Genomic DNA, 21287 nt, shown 5'->3' on the forward strand with positions numbered 1-21287 from the left:
CATTTGGAAAAATAAGGGAACCAGAATAACCAAAGAAATTCTTAACAAGAGTGAAGCAGTAGCAGACCTTAAATTATATTACAGAACAATAGTAACAAAAACAGCATGGTATTGGTATCAAAATAGACTTGTTGACCAATGGTAGAGAATAGAAGACATAGACACAAACCCACATAAACACAGTTATTTCTTATAGACAAAGATGCCAAAAACATATCGGAGAAAGCCTCTGCAATACATGCTGCTGAGAATACTATAAATCCATATGCAGCACAATGAAATTAAATCCCTTTCTCTCACCATGCACAAAACTCAACTCAAAGTGGATCAATGATGAAGGGAATTAGACCAGACACCTTGTGACTAATAGAAGAAAAAATAGGCCCAAACCTTGATCTATTTGAATTAGGCCATGACTTCATTAATGGGACTCATATAGTGCAATAAATGAAATAAGAATCAATAAATGAAATGGATTCAAACTGAAAAGCTTCTTCTCAGAAAAAGAAATAATTAGTGAGGTAAAGAGAGAGCCTACAGAAAATTTTTACCACACCATATCACATAGAGTAATAATCTCCAGTATATATATAAAAAAAACCCCACAATCATTAGATGAACAAAGAAATAAACAGACACTTCTCGTAAGAACATATATAATCAACCAACAAATATATGAATGTTTAACATCTCTAACAATTAGAGAAATACAAATCAAAACTACTCTAATATTTCTTCTCACTCCAGTCAAACTGACACTTATCAAGAATGCAAACAACAATAAGTATTGGTAAGGATGTGGGGGGGAAAGGCATTTTCATACATTGCTGGTGAGACTACAAATTGGTGCAACCACTGTGTAAGGCAGTATACAGATTCCTTAGAAAACTTGGAATGGAATCACCATTTTTCCCAGCTATCCCACTCCTTGGTTTATACCCTAAGACTTAAAGACAACATACTACAGTGACACGAACACATCAATGTTTATAGCAACACAATTCACAATAGCTAAATTGTGGAACCACCCTAGATGCACTTAAATAAATGAATGGATAAAGAATCTGGTATAGATACACAACTGACTATGATTCAGCATTAAATGATATTAAAATCATGTCATTTGTAGGTTAAAATATGGTGTTAGTGAATATCATGCTAAGTGAAGTAAGCCAATCCCCCCAAAAAAACAAAAGACAAATGTTTTCTCTGATAAATGCATGCTGATCCATTATGGGGGTGGGGAGCATGGGAGGAATGTAGGAACTTTGGATAGACTAAAGGGGATGGAGGTGAAGACAGGGGGGATGGGGTAGAAAAGATTGTGAAAAGAGATGGACATCATTACCCTAGGTACATGTATGAAGACATGAATAATGTGATTTTACTTTGTGTGCAACCAGCGAAATGAAAAATTGTGCTCCATATGTGTACAATGAATTGAAATGCATTCTGCTATCCTGTATAACAAATTAGAACAAATAAATTTAAAAAAAAATTAAAAAGACTGATTTAAGAATAAAAAAAGAATAGTTAACATTTTTCATAAGACTATAAATATAACTTTTTTGGTTTGTACCAATGGTACTAATACCTAAACATTGCTTTCTTTCCCCTTATCTGTTCAGCCAATGCTACCAAATAAGAATATTCTGTAGCTGTACTGTTCAATACATTATCCAATAGCTACATGCAGCTGGCCATTTACCACTCCAAACTTGGTGAATATAAGCATGCAACTGAATATTTTGTTTAACTTTAATAATATTTACATTAAATATTAATAAAGTGTAGAAGTTGCATTTAAAAAGCCATACCCAGCAAGTAAAGTGGATATTGAATTATAAAATTTGTTCATAATGTAGAAAAATAGGTATAAGTATTTGGTTTTAGGGCAATTTAGAGTGTCAATGATATAGCTGATGATTTACCAAAGATGGAAGAACTTATGTGATCTATCAGGATTTGAGAATCTCAGAAAAGTCAAGAGAGCCTGAAGTAAAGGCAGCAAAAGAGTCCTAAAAGACTGATACTTCACTTAGTATGAAAGAAAATGAGGATTTGTATGGGCTGGCCACATGTTTTTTATTGATCTTTTCTCCTAATTTCTCTTCTTATGATTGACACATTGTAGGAAAAGATGAGTATTTTTTTTTCTTTATTTTGTTTATTTATTTTTATGTGGTATTTTGATTAAAAAAAACTGTTTCTTCTAGATTGTCATGTGTATCTATGAACAAGTTACTTATCCTCTAAGAACTTTAGTTTCTTCAACTATTAGATGAGAATAGTATGTATAATATTTTATAGATTTAAAAAATAAGATGATGTGTGAAAAAGACCTAGCCAGTTCCATTGAATATACATCCAATAATGGTATAGTTTCATAATTCTCTTTAAACTTTTTTATTTCTCACAAAATTATTCAATGACTACCATAACCAAATTTGTATTTCACATAGTACTGGAATGGCTGAGGGAGAAGGCAGGATTGAAAGAGTCTGTCGATGATTAAAATTAATTCAGGAATTCATGAAAAAGTTCATTGATAAGAATGTCACACAAGATATTTCACCAATATTTTTAGCAATGCAAATTTGAAAATACACAAAATTCAATTTGAGAGTTTTTAATATGTAGATTTTGATTTATTTCATTTTAGTCCTGGTGAATAAACCTGTCACAAGAGAAGAGATTTCTCCAAAGAGGACTCCAAGGAGTTCCCAAAGGAGAGTGGGAAGTCAACTCTGAATTAGTGGGGTTAGTGTCATACATGGTGAAAAAGAATTTCAGCAAAAGCCAGACAAAGGCATAGATAGAGGTTTATTTAGGAAGCTATGTAAATCATTCAAAGGAGAATTCAGGTTGTCTTGAGAGTGAGAAGCAGCCTTCACTTTGTCTGGGGGTCCAATATTTATAGAAAGGCTATATCAGGAGGTGGGCTAGAGGTGGATACAGGGTAGAGCTGCACAATTTCGAATGAGTTTTTTGTGCTTGAGTATTTTCCTCATTTTACAATGGCATGAGCAGGGCATGAACCAAGGTTTACAACTGCATTTTCTGCATCTTAATGGCTTGATGGTATTTCCCTTAAGGTTCTTTCTCTCTCCTTATCCTAAATCCCTTACCTCAAACCCAGAGGTGCTTTATCATAGAGCTATATCTTCACTTTTATTTATTTATTTATTTTTGTGTTGAAACAGGTTCTTGCTCGGAGATTTCTCTAACAGGAAAAAATAAGGTAGGAAATACAGTGCATTAAAAAAAAAGACTGGGACATGGACAAGTGGGAGATGAGACCTAATTGAAGGAAGTAAGTCACTGGGGGTGTTTCCTGGAAGGGTTTGTCTTCTCCTAAGCTCCTTCTCTCTCTCTCTCTCTCTCTCTCTCTCTCTCTCTCTCTCTCTCTCTCTCTCACACACACACACACACACACACGCACACACACACCTGGCTGCCATGATCTGAGAAAATTTCCTCTACCTTTCCCCTATAGCATGAAGTTTCTGCAATGAATTTGAGTGTCATGGACTAAGACCTATGAAACTGTAAGCCAATATAAATCATTCCACTTCTAAGTTGTTCTTGTCAGGTATTTTTTGTCACAGGAATTAAAAGCTGGCAAATATAATAATAATAGACTTCATTGTAATATACACATATCTGCACATAGAATATTTAGGTCTAATTCATATTTTCTAACTCATAGCATTTATGAAACTGCAGGATATTCACAAAAGTTCCTAAATGTGTTTGACGGTTTTCCTAAATATCACTTCAGATCCTTAATTCTTTCATAAATCATTTACCTATTTATACTTTCTGCAATTTAAACTCTTCTATGGAAGTGGCTTTCAAACTTGTCTGGCACTACCTGGACTAAGAAGTACATCATATATCATGATCTATTATACAGACCCAAACATATGAATTAATAAGGGAAATAAGTGTCAGAAAGCAATATGTAATCGTATTACCTGAAATGTACTAATTTATTTCATAGTGATTTTTTATTTTTTTAAGTTGTAGATGGACACAATACCTTTATTTATTTATTTCTTTATGTGGTGCTGAGGATCAAACCCAGTGCCTCACATATGCTAGGTGAGCACATTATTTGTAGGTATACACAACACCTTTATTTTCTTTATTTGTATATGGTGCTGAGGATTGAACGCAGTGTCTCACACATGATAAATGAGTGCTCTACCACTGAGAAACCACCCCAACCCCTTTGAAAGTGTTTTAATGTGCTGGTTGCCACCCACTGAAGAGGTTTCATGAAAGCAATAGATCATTGAAAACAGGTCCCCATGTATCTTTTATGATTCTGTGAGCATAGGTACTAATGGCCATTGTTCTAACTATCTTGTGAACTATGATCATGAACCAAAATATGTTGTAAAATCATATAAAATCACCCTTCAGGGGAGAGAGAATTTGATTCCTGATGGGGATTATAAAGACAACGTTTTCTCTGGATTAAATACTTGACAAGATTATGACATTCTCCTTATAAGACTGGAGATTCATAAATTCTTGGTTTCTCAAATACGACACAAATTTATTGTGTGTGCAGTTTTCTATATATTGCTATGTATTTCTCTCATGACACTTGCTGGCAAGAACTGATGCAAATGTCAAGCTCATGGTGTCCATTGTGCTACTATCAATAACTTTATTTGTATTCATTCATTGTTATGGTTTGTATATGTGGTGTCACCAAAACTCAGGTATGAGTCACTGCAAGAACATTCAGATGTGAAATTATTAGATTAAGAGAGGTGTATCCTGATCATTTGGATTAATTCACTGATACAGATTAACTGGGTGGTAACTATAGGCAGGTAGGATGTGGCTGAAGTGGAAGTCTCTAGGGGTTTACTTTAGGGGTATATATTTTGTCTTTGGGGTTTGCTTTTGGGGTATATATTTTGTCCCTGGTGAGGAATACTATTTCTGCTTCCAGTTGCCATTTCCTGTGCTGTTTTCCATTGTCATGCTTTTAACCATGATATTCTACTTTATCTGGCACCCAGATTTGTGGGTGTAGTTTTAATTCACATTTCTTTAATTATTAACAATGGTGAACATTTTCATCATCTCCTGATGATGACATTAACCTGTGAAACTGTGAGCGAAAATAAGCTTTTCTTCCTCTAAATTGTTCTTTTTATGTCTTTTGATCACAGTGACAAAAAGCTAATTGAAATACCAGAAATCTCAGGACATTCTGTCAACTCTTATAATAATGTGGTAGGTTAAATAATTATATAGCAATTAGGCCAATATCTTAGATCTTTCACAGGTCATGACATGGAACAAAACTTACAGTTTAAAATTTTTTTCTCTAGTATAAACAACTCATGCTATCTTCAAACTATAATTTTATTCAGACAGTTGCCATTATTTTTTACTAACTGGATTAATAATGGCACCAGTAGTGGGAAAAAATAGGAGATTTAGAAAACAACAACAAAAAAAAACTTTAGTATTGCTAAACCCTTTTCTCTATCCATTCAAATTATGTCTCTAAAGATGCTTTTTGGTTGGGAAAATGACCTGGTTTTATATTCCATTTTGAAATAGGTCTATAAGTTCAAAAACATACAAGGTACCAATTGTAATGTTTTTTATGGTAGTTATGCAAACTTCGGTGGATATGCCTTATTGAGACTTATGTAGCAGGTAGAAGAAGTAATGAATATGATATGTAGAAGCATAGGTGGATTTTTTAAAAGTGTTGATATATGAGTTCCATTTCATTATAGGACAGCCAAAAGAAGCATAGCTCGCAATTGGTCCTGCATTAACATCAAATTCATGATTTTTTAAAAGATCCACCAGTGTGTTCAGGTTGTAAAGAAACCACCTGAACAAAAATCAAAATTGCAGCATTATCCATCAAGAAATGCAAAGTATTATCACATTTTCATCTGGGATGAACACCAGCTGACACTGGCAAGAAGAATCGAGCTAAAATAACTGGAAAATATCCTAAAGCAAATTATGGGCTAGAAGAAGAATATGGGTAATGGTTAATTTTGTATGTTAACTTGTTAGAGCAATGTACCAAGCCAGTTTTTGAACAAATGCAAATCTAGATAACTCTGAAAAGGTTAAGATGAGATTAAATAATACACTTTAAGCAAAGTAGATGTGCTTTGCAGTATAGGTGAGCTTACTACTCTGCAGACTTTGGGTATACCAGTCCCACAATTGTGTGGGCCACTTCCTTAAAACACACACACACACACACACACACACACACACACACACACAAGCACAATTTTTTGAGTTTCTCTAGAGAACCTTGAGAAACAAATTTTATTACTGAGAGTAGTTACAGAGGAACAGAAATGCACGATGTGTTGTCTGTATTGGTTTGGGAAATTCCCTTATTGGTTTCCTAATCTAATTAATTTTAAAGGCATAATTGACTATTTCCAGCAGACAAAAAGAGGATTGATTGTTAACTTGGGAGGCTGAGGCAGGAGGATTGCCCATTCAAGGCCAGTCTTATCAACATAACAAGGCCCTAAGCAAATTAATGAATCCTGTCTTAAAATTAATAATCCAAAAAAGTTTGGGGATGTAGCTCAGTGGTAAAATTCCCTTGGCTTCAATTTCCAGCACCTGTCCCCCCCCCAACAAAAAAGCACATTAATGATATATGTCATGATGTGGCAGTAGAGATACATAAAAGTATTTTTATCAGATAAACCTAATGAAATATGCATTAGGAAAGTTCTGAGTGTATAATGCCCAAAAAATACATTTGTTAAGCAAATGAGTATGACTGACTGGTTGCTTCTAATTGTGATGAATAAAGTGGAGAAAGGAAGATCTCAGAGATTTAGTTGATAAGCTCAACTGCTGTATAAATTAACAAGAATACTTCTAGGTCTTCGCTGAATGAAATCTCCATCTTCTATAGATTCAGAGATGAGATAGACAAAACTCAAACCCAGAATTTTTCACATTATTAGTGGCTGAATTACAACACAAATTGAATTTCCAAAGTAACAGGACATGTATTGTCAAAGTCAGTGCATCAATTTTGGGAAAAAAATATGAAGCTGAAAATTGTTCTTAAAATAGTCAGGAAGATCATGACAGAACTAGAGATATTTCAGTCCTTTTTTTCTTTTTCTTGTTTTTTGGGGAAGGTAATATGATTTTCTAAATGGTTTCATTTGGATTTTTTTATATATATGAGAGTAGAGAAAATTTTGATATAGTTATAAACACATGGATTATATCTTGTTTTAATTAGAATCCCAATCTTCCGGTTGTACATGAAGTGGAGATTCATTGTGGTGTATTCATACATGTGCATAGGAAAGATGTGCCAGATTCATTCTACTTTTGTGTCTACTTCTATCCTACATCACTTCCCTTCATTCCCCTTTGTCTAATACACTTCTATTCCCCCTTGTTGTGTATTAGTATCTATATATCAGAGTGCATATTCAATCTTTCATTTTGGGGATGGGCTTACTTAGCAAGATAGATTCCAGATTCATTCATTTACCAGCAAATGTCATAAAGTAAAGTAATTTTATTATGCAGAGCAATATTCCACAATTTACAAATACTCATTTTATTTATCTAGTCATCTTTAGAAGGATACCTAGATTGGTTCCATAGCTTAGATATTGTGAATTGTGCTCCTATGAACACTGATGTGGCTGCATCATTGTATTATGCTGACTTTAACACCTTTGGGTATATACCAAAGAGTGGTATAACCAGTCCAAATGGTGGTTCCATTCCTAATTTCTTGAGGACTCTCCATACTGCTTTCCAGAGCTGTAGCTGTATGGGCAATTTCCAGTCTGCCCAACAGTGTTTGAGAGTACTTTTTTCCCCATATCCATGGCAACATTTATTGTTACTTGTATTCTTGATGGATGCCATTTTGATTGGAGTGGATATTATCTCAGTGTAGGTTTAATTCACATTTCTCTAATTGTTAACAATGGTGAACATTTTTTCATATATTAGTTGAGGATTTCTATTTCTCTTTCTTTAAGGGTAGGTTCAGTTCTTTGCCAACTTATTGATTGGGTTATTTGTTTTTTGGTGTTTAGTTTGTTGACTTCTTTATATATCCTGGAGATCGATGCTCTATCTGAGGGATATGTGGCAAAATTTTCTCCCATTCGGTAGGTTCATGCTTTTGATTATTTTGTTGCTATGAAGAAGCTTGCTATTTTAATACCAATCCATTTATTGATTCTTGATTTTACTTTTTATACTTTAGGTGTCTTGTGAGGAATAAACTGGCATGCTGGAGTTTGGGGGCCTAGATTTTCTTCTAGTAGGAACAGGATCTCTGGTCTAATGCCTGGGTCCCTATCCACTTTGAGTTGAGTTTTGTGCAGAGTGAGAGATATGAATTCATTATTATTATTATTATTATTATTATTATTATTATTATTATTATAGTTTCAGTTGGACAAAATAACTTTATTTTATTTTTTTTATGTGGTGCTGAGGATTGAACCCAGTGCCTCATATGCAGAAGGCGAGCATTCTACAACTGAGACACAACCCCAGACACTTGAGATAGGTATTTAATTACATTCTGCTACATATGGATTCCATTTATCCACCACCATTTGTTGAAGGGGCTACCGTATCTCCAATGTGTGTTTATGCCACCTTTGTCTAGTATGAGATAATTGTATTTTTATAGCTTTATCTCGGTGTCTTCTATTATGTGCCATTGAACCTCATGTGTGCTTTGGTGTCAATACCATGCCATTTTTTATTACAATACCTCTGTAGTATAATTTAAGATCTGGTATTTTGATGCCTCCTGCTTTGCTTTTCTCACGAAATATTGCTTTGGCTATTCTGGGTCTTTTATTTTTCCAAATAAATTCATTGACTACTTTTTCTATTTCTATGAAAAAACTCATTTCGCATTTAATAGAAATTGCATTAAATCTGTATAGCACTTCTGGTAGATGTTCCATCTTCTAAGGTCTTCTTTAATTGCTTTCTTTAGTGTTCTGTCATGTTATTGTAGAGATCTTTCACCAATTTTCTTTAGTTGCATTAATTTTGTTTATTCAAACATTTTTCATAAATAATTTAGCAAATTGCTAATATGTTCATTTTTAATTAATTTATTTTAATTGTGTATATATGACAGCAGAATGCATTTTGATTCATTGTACACAATTGTAGCACAATTTTACATTTCTATGGTTATACACAATGTAGCATCACACCATATGTGCAGTCATACATGTACCTGGGGTAATGATGTCCATCTCATTCCACCATCTTTTCTGACTCAGTGCAGCCTTCCTCCTATCCCTTCCCTTTGCCATATCAACATTCCTTCATTTTTCCCATGCCTCCCCCCTCAACGTTATGGATCAGCATCCACTTATCAGAGAAAACATTTGGCCTTTAGATTTTGGGGATTGACTTAATTTGCTTAACATTATCTTCTCAAACTCCATGTATTTACCTGAAATTGCCATGATTTTATTCTCTTTTAATGCTGAGTAGTGTTCCATTGTGTATATATGCCACAGTTTCCTTATCCATTCATTTATTGAAGGGTTTCTAGTTTCCTTCCATAGTTTAGCTTTTGTGTATTGAGCCACTATGAACATTGATGTGGCTGTGTTACTATAGTATACTGATTCTAAGTCCTTTGGGTATAGACTGAGGAGTGGGATAGCTGGATCAATTAGAGGTTCCATTCCAAGTTTTCTAAGGAATCTCTATACTGCTTTCCAGATTGGTTGCACCAATTTACATTCCCACCAGCACTGTATGAATGTGCCTTTTCCCCCACATCCTCATCAATTTTACTTTTGTCTGTATTCTTGATAACTGCCATTTTGACTGACATGAGATGAAATTAAAATAGTTTTGATTTGCATTTCTCTAGTTACTGGAGATATTGTTGATCAAATACGTATCTTCTTCTGAGAAGTGTCTGTTCAGCTCCTTAGCCCATTTACTGATTGTTTTTATTTTATAAATTTGTTTATTTGCTTATATTTATTTTTATGTGGTGCTAAGAATCGAACCCAGGGCCTCGCATACACTAGGCAAGAGCAATATCATTGAGCCACAACCTCAGCCCCATGTTTTTTTTTCTTTTTGATTTTAAGTTTTTTGAGTTCTTTATATATTCTGGATATTGGTGCTCTATCTGACATGTTTTCACCACTTTTGTTAGACTGATTACCAAATATTTTTTGAGGCTATAGTGAATGGTATTATTTTTATAATTTCTATTTTAATTCATCATTTCTTTATAGGAATGCAATTGATTTGGGGTTTTATTTTTAAATCCTGCTTCTTTGCTGAGTTCTAGAAGTTTTCTGGTGGAGTTTTTTTAGGTCTTCTAAATATACTCTCTTGTTAGCATCAAACACAGATAGTTTAAGCTCCTCTTTTCCTATTTTGACCCTTCGATTGTTTTCGTTTGCCTAACTGCTTTGGCTAGAGATTCAAAGACTATGTTGAATAAAAATGACAAAAGAGGGAATCTCTGATTTGTTCTGTGCTTTTTTTTTTTTTTTTGAGGGAATACTTTCAGTTTTTTCTCCATTTAGAATGATGTTGACCTTTGATTTATTTCATATAGCTTTCACAATGTTGAGATATGTTACAACTATTCCTACTTTTTTAGTGCTTTCAACATGAGGGGATGTTCTGTTTTTACCCATTCTTTTTCTTCATCACTTGAGATAACCACCTAATTCTTGTATTTATGTCTATTGATGTCTGTATGAACCAACCTGCTATATCTGGGATGAAACCCACTTGATCATGGTGCATTATCTTTTTTTTCTATGTGATTTCCCATATTAAATTTTTGTATTGGGAGCCATCTGTGGACAATACCTGAGGACATTCTCAGCACTGGAGACATTGAAGGGGTAAATCTGGTGTCTAGGAAATTATAGAGGCAATCCCGCTAATAGGATCACCCATTACATGTGAACTCCCTCTCAGCTCTGCTCAAAAAGGTCACACACAGCTCTAGAGATTGGGTGACCTGCTATAGCCATATAGCCACACAGCTTCTAGAGATGGGTGTCGCTTGCCGAGATGCCAATCAACCTGTTAACTGCAAGACATCATTAAATAAGACTCTACTCCTGAAATCTTATTCCTGCCTTTGATGTACCCCCTTAAATAAACCATGGGAGCCATTCTATTACCCATTGATCATTCGGTAATAAATTATTTAGACTCTAGGTTTTATAGTATTTTCTATTTATTGTTTAATTGTTGATTCCTGTTTTCATGTCATTATGAACTGAAGGAATGCAAGGCATTATCTGTAATACTTTTGTATTTTCTAAAAGTTGTTCTGTAAACTAAGATATAGTCTCTTTTAGAGAATTATACATGTGCTGCTGAGAAGAAAATATATTCTGTCATTGATAGGTGAAATAGTCTATATATGTGTGTTAAGTCTAAATTATTAATTGCATTGTTTAGTTTTATAGATATTTATTTTGTTGTTGTTGTTGTAGATGGACATAATACCTTTGTTTTGTTTGTTTATTTTTATGTGGTGCTGAAAATGGAACCCAGTGTATCACACATGCAAGGCAAACACTCTACCGCTGAACCACAACCCCGGCCCCTCTATAGATTATTTAGTTTTTGTTTGGAAGACCAATCCAGTGGTAACAGATGTGTATTAAAGTCACCCAGTAATACTTAGTTGTGATCTACTTCATTCTTGAAATTGAGAAGGCTTTGTGTGACATATATGGATGCTCCTTTATTTGGGGCATAAATATTTAAAATTGTTTTTTCTTGTTGTATAATTTCTTTAAATCATATGAAATTACCTTCTTTTTCACTTCTGATTATCTTTGGCTTGAAGTCCACTTTATCTGATATGAAGATAAAAGCCCTGTTTATTTACAATATCCATGTAGATAATATGTTTTTTCTGCCATCCTTTTACCTTCAGTAAATATATTTTCCTGTGAGTCCCTTGAAGACAGCATATTGTTCAGTTTTGTATTCTAATACAATTTGTATTTATCTGTCTTTTGATTGATGAATTTAGGCCATTTATATTCAATGTTATTATTGAGGGATGATTTTTATTCCCTGTTATTTTGATTTATTTGTAGTTTTAATTTGAATTAGTTTCTCCTTTTGATTGATGATTATAGTATACTTTTGCCCTCTGATTATTTTCAAATTGATTTTTTATTACTTCTTTATGAAATATTTCATTGAGTACATTTTGTGGTGCAGGCTTTCTAGTTGTGAATTCTTTTAACTTTTATTTATTTATTTTATTTTTAAATTTGCTTTTAGTCTAATTTGTTATATATGACAGCAGAATGCATTATAATTTATATTACACATATAGAGCACAGTTTTTCATATCTCTGGTTGTATACAAAGTATATTCACACCATTTGTGTCTTCATACATGTACTTTGGATGATAGTGTCCATCTCATTCCACCACCATTTCTAACCCCTTTCTCCCTCCCTTTTCCTCCAACCCCTTCACCCTATGTAGAGTTCATCTATTTCTCTCATGGTCCCCCTCCCTACCCCACTATGAATCAGCCTCCTTATATCAGAAAAAAAAACATTCGACATTTTGTTTTTCAGGGTAGACTAACTTCACATAGCATTATCTCCTCCAAATTCATCCATTTATCTTCAAATACCATGAGAATAAAATTCTCTTTTATTGCTGAGTAATATTCCATTGTGTATACATACCACATTTTTTTTAATCTATTCATCTACTGAAGGGCATCTGGGTTGGTTCCACAATTTAGCTATTGTGAATTGTGCTGCTATAGACATTGATGTGGCTGTGTTACTATAGTATGCTGATTCTAAGTATTTTTGGTATAGAACCAGGAGAAGAATAACTGGATCAAATGGTGATTCCATTTGCAGTTATCCAAGGAATCTCTATACTGCTTTCCATATTGGTTACAACAATTTGCATTCCCACCAGCACTGTATGAGTGTGCTTTTTTCCCCACATCCTTGCTAATACTTAATTTGTTTATATTCTTAATAGCTGTCATTCAGACTAGAGTGAGATGAAGTCTTACAGTAGTTTTGATGTGAATTTCTGTAATTGCTAGTGATGATGAAAATTTTTTCATATATTTTTTGATTGATTGTATATCATCTTCTAAGAAGTGTCCGTTCAGGTCCTTGGCCCATTTATTGATTATGTTATTATTATTTTGTGTGTGTGTGTGTGTGTGTGTGTGTGTTTAGCTTTTTGAGTTCTTGTATACCCTAGAGATTAGTGCTCTATCTGATGTGTGAGGAGTACAAATTTGTTCCTAAGATATATGCTCTTGTTTCACCTCACTGATTGTTCCTTTTGCTCAGAAGAAACTTTTTCGTTTGAATCCATCCATTTATTGTTTGTAAATTTTATTTCTTGTGCTATAGGAGTCTTATTAAGGAAATTGGGGCCTAATATATCTGACATGATAGAGATTAGGGCCTACTTTTTTTTCTATAAGATGCAGGGCTTCTTGTTTAATTCCAAGGTTTGTGATCCACTTTGAGTTGAATTTTGTGCATAGTCAGAGACAGGTGTTTAATTTTATTTTGTTGCATATGGATTTTCAGTTTTCCCAGAACCATTTGTTATAGTGGCTACTTTTTCTCCAATGTATGTTTTTGGCACCTTTGTCTAATATAAGATAATTGTAATTTTGTGGGTTAGTCTTTGTGTCCTCTATTTTGCACCATTGGTGTACCTGTCTGTTTTGGTGCCAATATCATGCTGTTTTTGTTATTTTTGCTCTGTAGTATATTGTAAGGTCTGGTATAGTGATACCACCTGCTTCACTCTTTTTGCTAAGGATTGCTTTAGCTATTCTGGGTCTCTTATTTTTCCAGATGAATTTTATAGCTGCTTTTTCTATTTTTGTGAGGAATGCCATTGGGATTTTGAATGGAATTGCATTAAATCTGTATAGTTCTTTTGGTAACATGGTCATTTTGATAATATTAATTCTGCCTATCCAAGAGCAAGGTAGAGTTTTCCATTTTCAAAGGATTTCTTTTTTAGGGTTCTGTAATTTTTATTGTAGAAGTCTTTATCCTCTTTTCATAAGTTGAATCTCAAGTATTTTATTTTATTTTTTGGAAGCTATTGTTAATGGGGTAGTTTTCCATGTTTCCATTTTGGAGGATTTGTCACTGATATAAAGCTTGATATATTGGTATATATAAAATTTGATATATTGGTTTTTAATTTATGTCCTGCTACTTTGTTGAATTCATTTACAATTTCTAGATTTTTTTCTGGTAGAACTTTTTGGTATAGATTCATATTGGCAGCAAATAGTGATAGTTGGAGTTCTTCTTTTCTTTCATCTAATTTCTTTCATCTGTCTAATTTCTTTCATCTGTCTAATTTCTCTCACCAGTGTTTCAAGAACTATGTTAAATGGAAATGGTGAAAGAGGGCACTCTTGTCTTGTTCCAGTTTTTAAAGGGAATGCCTTTAATTTTTCTCCATTTAGAATGATGTTGGCCTGGGGCTTAGCATAGCTAGTATCTATGATCTTGAGATATGTTTTTGTTATCCCTAATTTTTCTAGTGTTTTGAACATGAAAGGGTACTATTTTTTGTTGAATGTTTTTTGTGTCTATTTAAATGATCATATGATTCTTATCTTTGAGTCTATTGATGTGATGAACTACATTTATTGTTTTCTGTATGTTGAAACAACCTTGCATCCTTGGGATGAATCCCAATTGATTGTAGTGCACTGTCTTTCTGATATGTTTTTATATTTGATTTGCCAAAATCTTATTGAGAATTTTTGCATCTATGTTTATTAGAGATATTGGTCTGAAGTTTTCTTTCTTTGATGTTTCTTGGCCTGGTTTTGGAAACAGGGTGATATTGTCCTCATTGAATGATTTTGGAAGTGCTCCCTGTTTTTCAACTTTCTGAAATAAATTGAAGAGTATTGGTGTTGGTTCTTCTTTAAAGGTCCTTCAGATCTTGTTTATGTGTCATCCGGTCTTACGCTTTTCTTTGATGGTAGGCTTCCAATGGTGTCTTCTATTTCATCGTTTGATATTGATCTGTTTAAATTGTGTATATCATTCTGATTCAATTTTGGCAAATCATGTGACTCAATAAATTTTTCAATGCCTTCAATATTTTCTATTTTATTGGAGTACAAATTTTTAAACTAATTTCTAATTATCTTCTGTATTTTTGTAGTTTCTGTTGTAATATTACCTTTACCATCATGTCTGATAGTAATTTGAGTTTTCTCTCTCCTTCTCTTCATTAGCATAGCTAGGGGCTGTCAATTTTTATGTATTTTTTCAAAGAAACAACTTTTTGTTTTGTCAATTTTTCCAATTTTTTCTTTGTTTCATTTTTATTGATTACAGCTGCAATTTTAATTATTTTCTGTCTTGTAATAATTTTGGTGGTTATTTGCTTGTCTTTTTGTAGGCCTTTGAGATGTAATGTTAGTTCATTTATTTGTTAACTTTTTTTTTTCTTTTAATGAACAAACTCCATGAAATGAATTTTTTTTTAGTACTGCCTTCATGGTGTCCCAGAGATTTTGATATGTTGTGTCAGCGTTCTCATTTACCTCTAGGAATTTTTTAATCTCTTGATGTCTTTTGCAACCCATTGTGCATTCAGGAGCATATTGTTTAGTCTTCAGGTGTTTGGGTAGTTTTTATTTTTTTATTTTGTCATTGACTTCTAATTTCATTCCATTATGATCCGATAAAATTCAAGGTAATATCTCTACATTTTTTATTTGCTAAGAGTTGTTTTGTGTCATAGTACATGGTCTATTTTAGGGAAAGATCCATGTGCTACTGAGACGAAAGTATATTTTCTTGTTGAAGGATAAAATATTCTATATATGTCAGTTAAGTCTGTGTTATTGATTGTTTTATTGAGTTCTATAGTTTCTTATTTTGGTTTTTGTTTGGAAGATCTATCCAGTGGTGAGAGAGGTATGTTAAAGTCACCCAATATTATTTTGGTGTGGTCAATTTTACTCTTGAACTTTCAAAGAATTAGTTTGATGAGCATAGATAGTCCATTGTTTGGGGAATATATATAATTGTTCTGTCTTATTGGTGTATGGTTCCTTTGAGCAGTATGTAGTGCTCAAGTATGTAGTGCTTTTTTTTTCTTCCTTTTGATTAACTTTATCTTGAAGTCTACTTTGTTTGATATGAGGATGGAAACCCCTGCTTGCTTGCCCAGTCCATGTGATTGGTATGATTTTTCCCAATTTTTCACCTTAAGTCTGTGTATGTCTTTTCCTATGAGATGAATCTCCTGGAGGCAGAATATTAATGGGTCTTTTTAAAAATCCAGTCTGCTTGCCTATGTCTTTTGATTGGTGAGTGTATGTCATTAACATTGAGGGGTTATTGAGACATGATTTGTATTCATAGCCATTTTGTTCATTTTTGTTTTTAATTTAATTTGACTTCTTTTCTCCTTTCATTATTTTTTCCTTTAGTGTAATACTGCCCTTTGCTGATTTTCATTGTTGATTTTTTGTTCCTTCTTCAATGGAATATTTTGCCAAGGATGTTTTGTAGTGCCAATTTTCTATTTGTAAATCCTTTAACATTTGTTTATCATGAAAGTTTTTTTTATTTCATCATCAAATCTAAAGCTTAATTTTGCTGTATACAAGATTCTTCGTTGGCAACCAATTTCTTTCAGAGCTTTATATATGTTGTTTGAGGATCATCTAGCTTTCAGGGTCTGGGTTGAAAAATCTGCAGTTATCTTAATTGTTTTTCCTCTGTATGTAATCTAATTTCTTTTTCTCGTGGCTTTTAATATTCTCTCCTCATTTCTTATGTTGAGTATTTTCATTATAATGTTCCCTATTGTGGATCTGTTGTGATGTTGTACATTTGGTGTCCTGAAAGACTCTTAAATTTTGTTTTCCAATTCATTCTTCATGTTTGGAAAGTTTTCTAATATTATTTATTTGAATAAATTGTTCATTTCTTTATTTTGGACCTCTACACCTTCCTCCATCCCAATAACTCTTAAATTTGGTCTTTTTATGATATTTAATATTTCTTGAATGTTCTGCTCATGGTTTTCTTACCATTTTCACTGTGTGGTCTATGTTCTTTTTTTTTTAATTAATTTTTATTGTAGGTTGTTCAAAACATTACATAGTTATTGATATATCATATTTCACACTTTGATTCAAGTGGGATATGAGCTCCCATTTTTACCCCATATACAGATTGCAGAATCACATCAGTTTCACAACCATTGATTTACATATTGCCATTCTGGTGTCTGTTGTATTCTGCTGCCTTTCCTATCCTCTACTATCCCCCCTCCCCCCTCCCCTCCCCTCTTCCCTCTCTATCCCCTGTACTGTAATTCATTTCTCCCCCTTATATTTTTCCTCCTTTCCCCTAACTACCTCTTGTATGTAATTTTGTATACCCCTGAGGGTGTCCTTCCATTTACATGCAATTTCCCTTCTCTCTCCCTTTCCCTCCCACCTCTCATCCCTGTTTAATGTTAATCTTCTTCTCATGCTCTTCGACCCTACTATGTTCTTAGTTACTCTCCTTATATCAAAGAAGACATTTGGCATTTGTTTTTAAGGGATTGGCTAGCTTCACTTACCATAATCTGCTCTAATGCCATCCATTTCCCTCCAAATTCTATGATTTTGTCATTTCTTAATGCAGAGTAATACTCCATTGTGTATAAATGCCACATTTTTTTTATCCATTCGTCTATTGAAGGGCATCTAGGTTGGTTCCACAGTCTTGCTATTGTGAATTGTGCTGCTATGAACATGGATGTAGCAGTGTCCCTATAGTGTGCTCTTTTTAGATCTTTAGGGAATAGACCGAGTAGGGGAATAGCTGGATCAAATGGTGGTTCCATTCCGAGCTTTCTAAGAAATCTCCATACTGCTTTCCAAATTGGCCGTACCAATTTGCAGTCCCACCAGCAATGTACAAGAGTACCCTTTTCCCCACATCCTCGCCAGCACTTGTTGTTGATTGACTTCCTAATGGCTGCCAATCTTACTGGCGTGAGATGGTATCTTAGGGTGGTTTTGATTTGCATTTCTCTGACTGCTAGAGATGGTGAGCATTTTTTCATATACTTGTTGATTGATTGTATGTCCTCCTCTGAGAAATTTCTGTTCAGATCCTTGGCCCATTTGTTGATTGGGTTATTTGTTATCTCATTGTCTAATTTTTTTTATATATTCTGGATACTAGGGCTCTGTCTGAAATGTGAGGAGTAAAGATTTCTTCCCAGGACGTAGGCTCCCTATTTACCTCTCTTATTGTTTCTTTTGCTGAGAAAAAACTTTTTAGTTTGAGTAAGTCCCATTTGTTGATTCTAGTTATTAACTGTTGTGCTTGGGTGTCCTATTGAGGAATTTGGAGCCCGACCCCACAGTATGTAGATCATAGCCAACTTTTTCTTCTATCAGACGCCATGTATCTCATTTGATATCAAGTTCCTTGATCCACTTTGAGTTAACTTTTGTGCATGGCGAGAGAAAGGGATTCAGTTTCATTTTGTTGCATATGGATTTCCAGTTTTCCCAACACCATTTGTTGAAGATGCTATCCTTCTTCCATTGCATGCTTTTAGCCCCTTTATCGAATATAAGATAGTTGTAGTTTTGTGGATTGGTTTCTGTGTCCTCTATTCTGTACCATTGGTCCACCCGCCGGTTTTGGTACCAGTACCATGCTGTTTTTGTTACTATTGCTCTGTAGCATAGTTTGAAGTCTGGTATAGCTATACCGCCTGATTCGCACTTCCTGCTTAGCATTGTTTTTGCTATTCTGGGTCTTTTATTTTTCCATATGAATTTCATGATTGCTTTCTCTATTTCTACAAGAAATGCCGTTGGGATTTTGATTGGCATTGCATTAAACCTATAGAGAACTTTTGGTAACATCGCCATTTTGATGATGTTAGTTCTACCTATCCATGAACAGGGTATATTTTTCCATCTTCTAAGATCTTCTTCTATTTCTCTCTTTAGGGTTCTGTAGTTTTCATTGTATAAGTCTTTCTCCTCTTTTGTTAGGTTGATTCCCAAGTATTTTATTTTTTTTGAGGATATTGTGAATGGGGTGGTTGTCCTCATTTCCATTTCAGAGGATTTGTCGCTGATATACAGGAATGCCTTTGATTTATGCGTGTTGATTTTATATCCTGCCACTTTGCTGAATTCATTTATTAGCTCTAATAGTTTCTTTGTAGACCCTTTTGGGTCTGCTAGGTATAGAATCATGTCATCTGCAAATAGTGATAATTTGAGTTCTTCTTTTCCTATTTTTATGCCTTTAATTTCTTTCATCTGTCTAATTGCTCTGGCCTGTGATTCGAGAACTATGTTGAACAGAAGTGGTGAGAGAGGGCATCCCTGTCTTGTTCCAGATTTTAGAGGGAATGCCTTCAGTTTTTCTCCATTCAGAATGATGCTAGCCTGAGACTCAGCATAGATTGCTTTTACAATATTGAGGTATGTTCCTGTTATCCCTAGTTTTTCTAGAGTTTTGAACATAAAGGGATGCTGTACTTTGTCGAATGCTTTTTCCGCATCCATCGAGATGATCATATGGTTCTTATTTTTAAGCCTATTGATGTGGTGAATAACATTTATTGATTTCCGTATATTGAACCAACCTTGCATCCCAGGGATAAATCCTACCTGATCATGGTGCACAATTTTTTTGATATGTTTTTGTATCCAGTTCGCCAGAAGTTTCTTGAGGATTTTTCCATCTAGGTTCATTAGAGATATTGGTCTGTAGTTTTCTTTCTTTGAAGTGTCTTTGTCTGGTTTAGGAATCAGGGTGATGTTGGCCTCATAGAATGAATTTGGAAGTTCTCCCTCTTTTTCTATTTCCTGAAATAGCTTGAAAAGTATTGGTATTAGTTCCTCTTTAAAGGTTTTGTAAAACTCTGCTGTATACCCATCCGGTCCTGGGCTTTTCTTAGTTGGTAGTCTTTTGATGGTTTCTTCTATTTCCTCAATTGATATTGGTCTGTTTAGGTTGTCAATATCCTCCTGACTCAATCTGGGCAAATCATATGACTTAAGAAATTTATCGACGGCTTCACTATCTTCTATTTTATTGGAGTATAAGGATTCAAAATAATTTCTGATAATCTTCTGTATTTCTGGAGTGTCTGTTGTGATATTGCCTTTTTCATCCCGTATGCTAGTAATTTGAGTTCTCTCTCTTCTTCTCTTTGTTAGCGTGGCTAAGGGTCTGTCGATTTTATTTATTTTTTCAAAGAACCAACTTTTAGTTTTGTCAATTTTTTCAATTGTTTCTTTTGTTTCGATTTCATTAATTTCAGCTCTGATTTTAATTATGTCTTGTCTTCTACTTCTTTTGCTGTTGTTTTGCTCTTCTTTTTCTAGGATTTTGAGTTGAAGAATTAGATCATTTATTTGTTGGTTTTTTCTTTTTTTAAAGAATGAACTCCAAGCAATAAATTTTCCTCTTAGAACTGCTTTCAATGTGTCCCATAGATTCCGATATGTTGTGTCTGTGTTTTCCTTTATCTCTAAGAATTTTTTAATTTCCTCTTTGATGTCTTCTATAACCCATTGATCATTCAGTAACCTATTGTTCATTCTCCAAGTGATGCATGATTTTTCCTTACTTCTTTTATCGTTGATTTTCAATTTCATTCCATTATGATCAGATAAGATGTATGGTATTATCTCTACTCCTTTATATTGTCTAAGAGTTGCCCTGTGACATAATATATGATCTATTTTTGAGAAGGATCCATGTGCTGCTGAGAAAAAAAGTGTAACTGCTTGATCTTGGGTGGTATATTCTATATATGTCAATTAAGTCTAGGTTATTAATTATGTTATTGAGTTCTATAGTTTCCTTATTCAACTTTTGTTTGGAAGATCTGTCCAGTGGTGAGAGAGGTGTGTTGAAGTCTCCCATGATTATTGTATGGTGGTCTATTAGACTCTTGAACTTGAGAAGAGTTTGTTTGATGAACATAGCTGCACCATTGTTTGGAGTATATATATTTATGATTGTTATGTCTTGTTGGTGTATGGTTCCCTTGAGCAGTATGTAGTGTCCCTCTTTATCCCTTTTGATTAACTTTGGCTTGAAATCTATTTTATTTGATATGAGTATGGACACTCCTGCTTGTTTCCGAAGTCCATATGAGTGATATGATTTTTCCCAACCTTTCACCTTCAGTCTATGTATGTCTTTTCCTATCAAATGCGT

This window comes from Callospermophilus lateralis, chromosome X (genome assembly GCF_048772815.1).
Source record: "Callospermophilus lateralis isolate mCalLat2 chromosome X, mCalLat2.hap1, whole genome shotgun sequence".
Taxonomy (NCBI): domain Eukaryota; kingdom Metazoa; phylum Chordata; class Mammalia; order Rodentia; family Sciuridae; genus Callospermophilus; species Callospermophilus lateralis.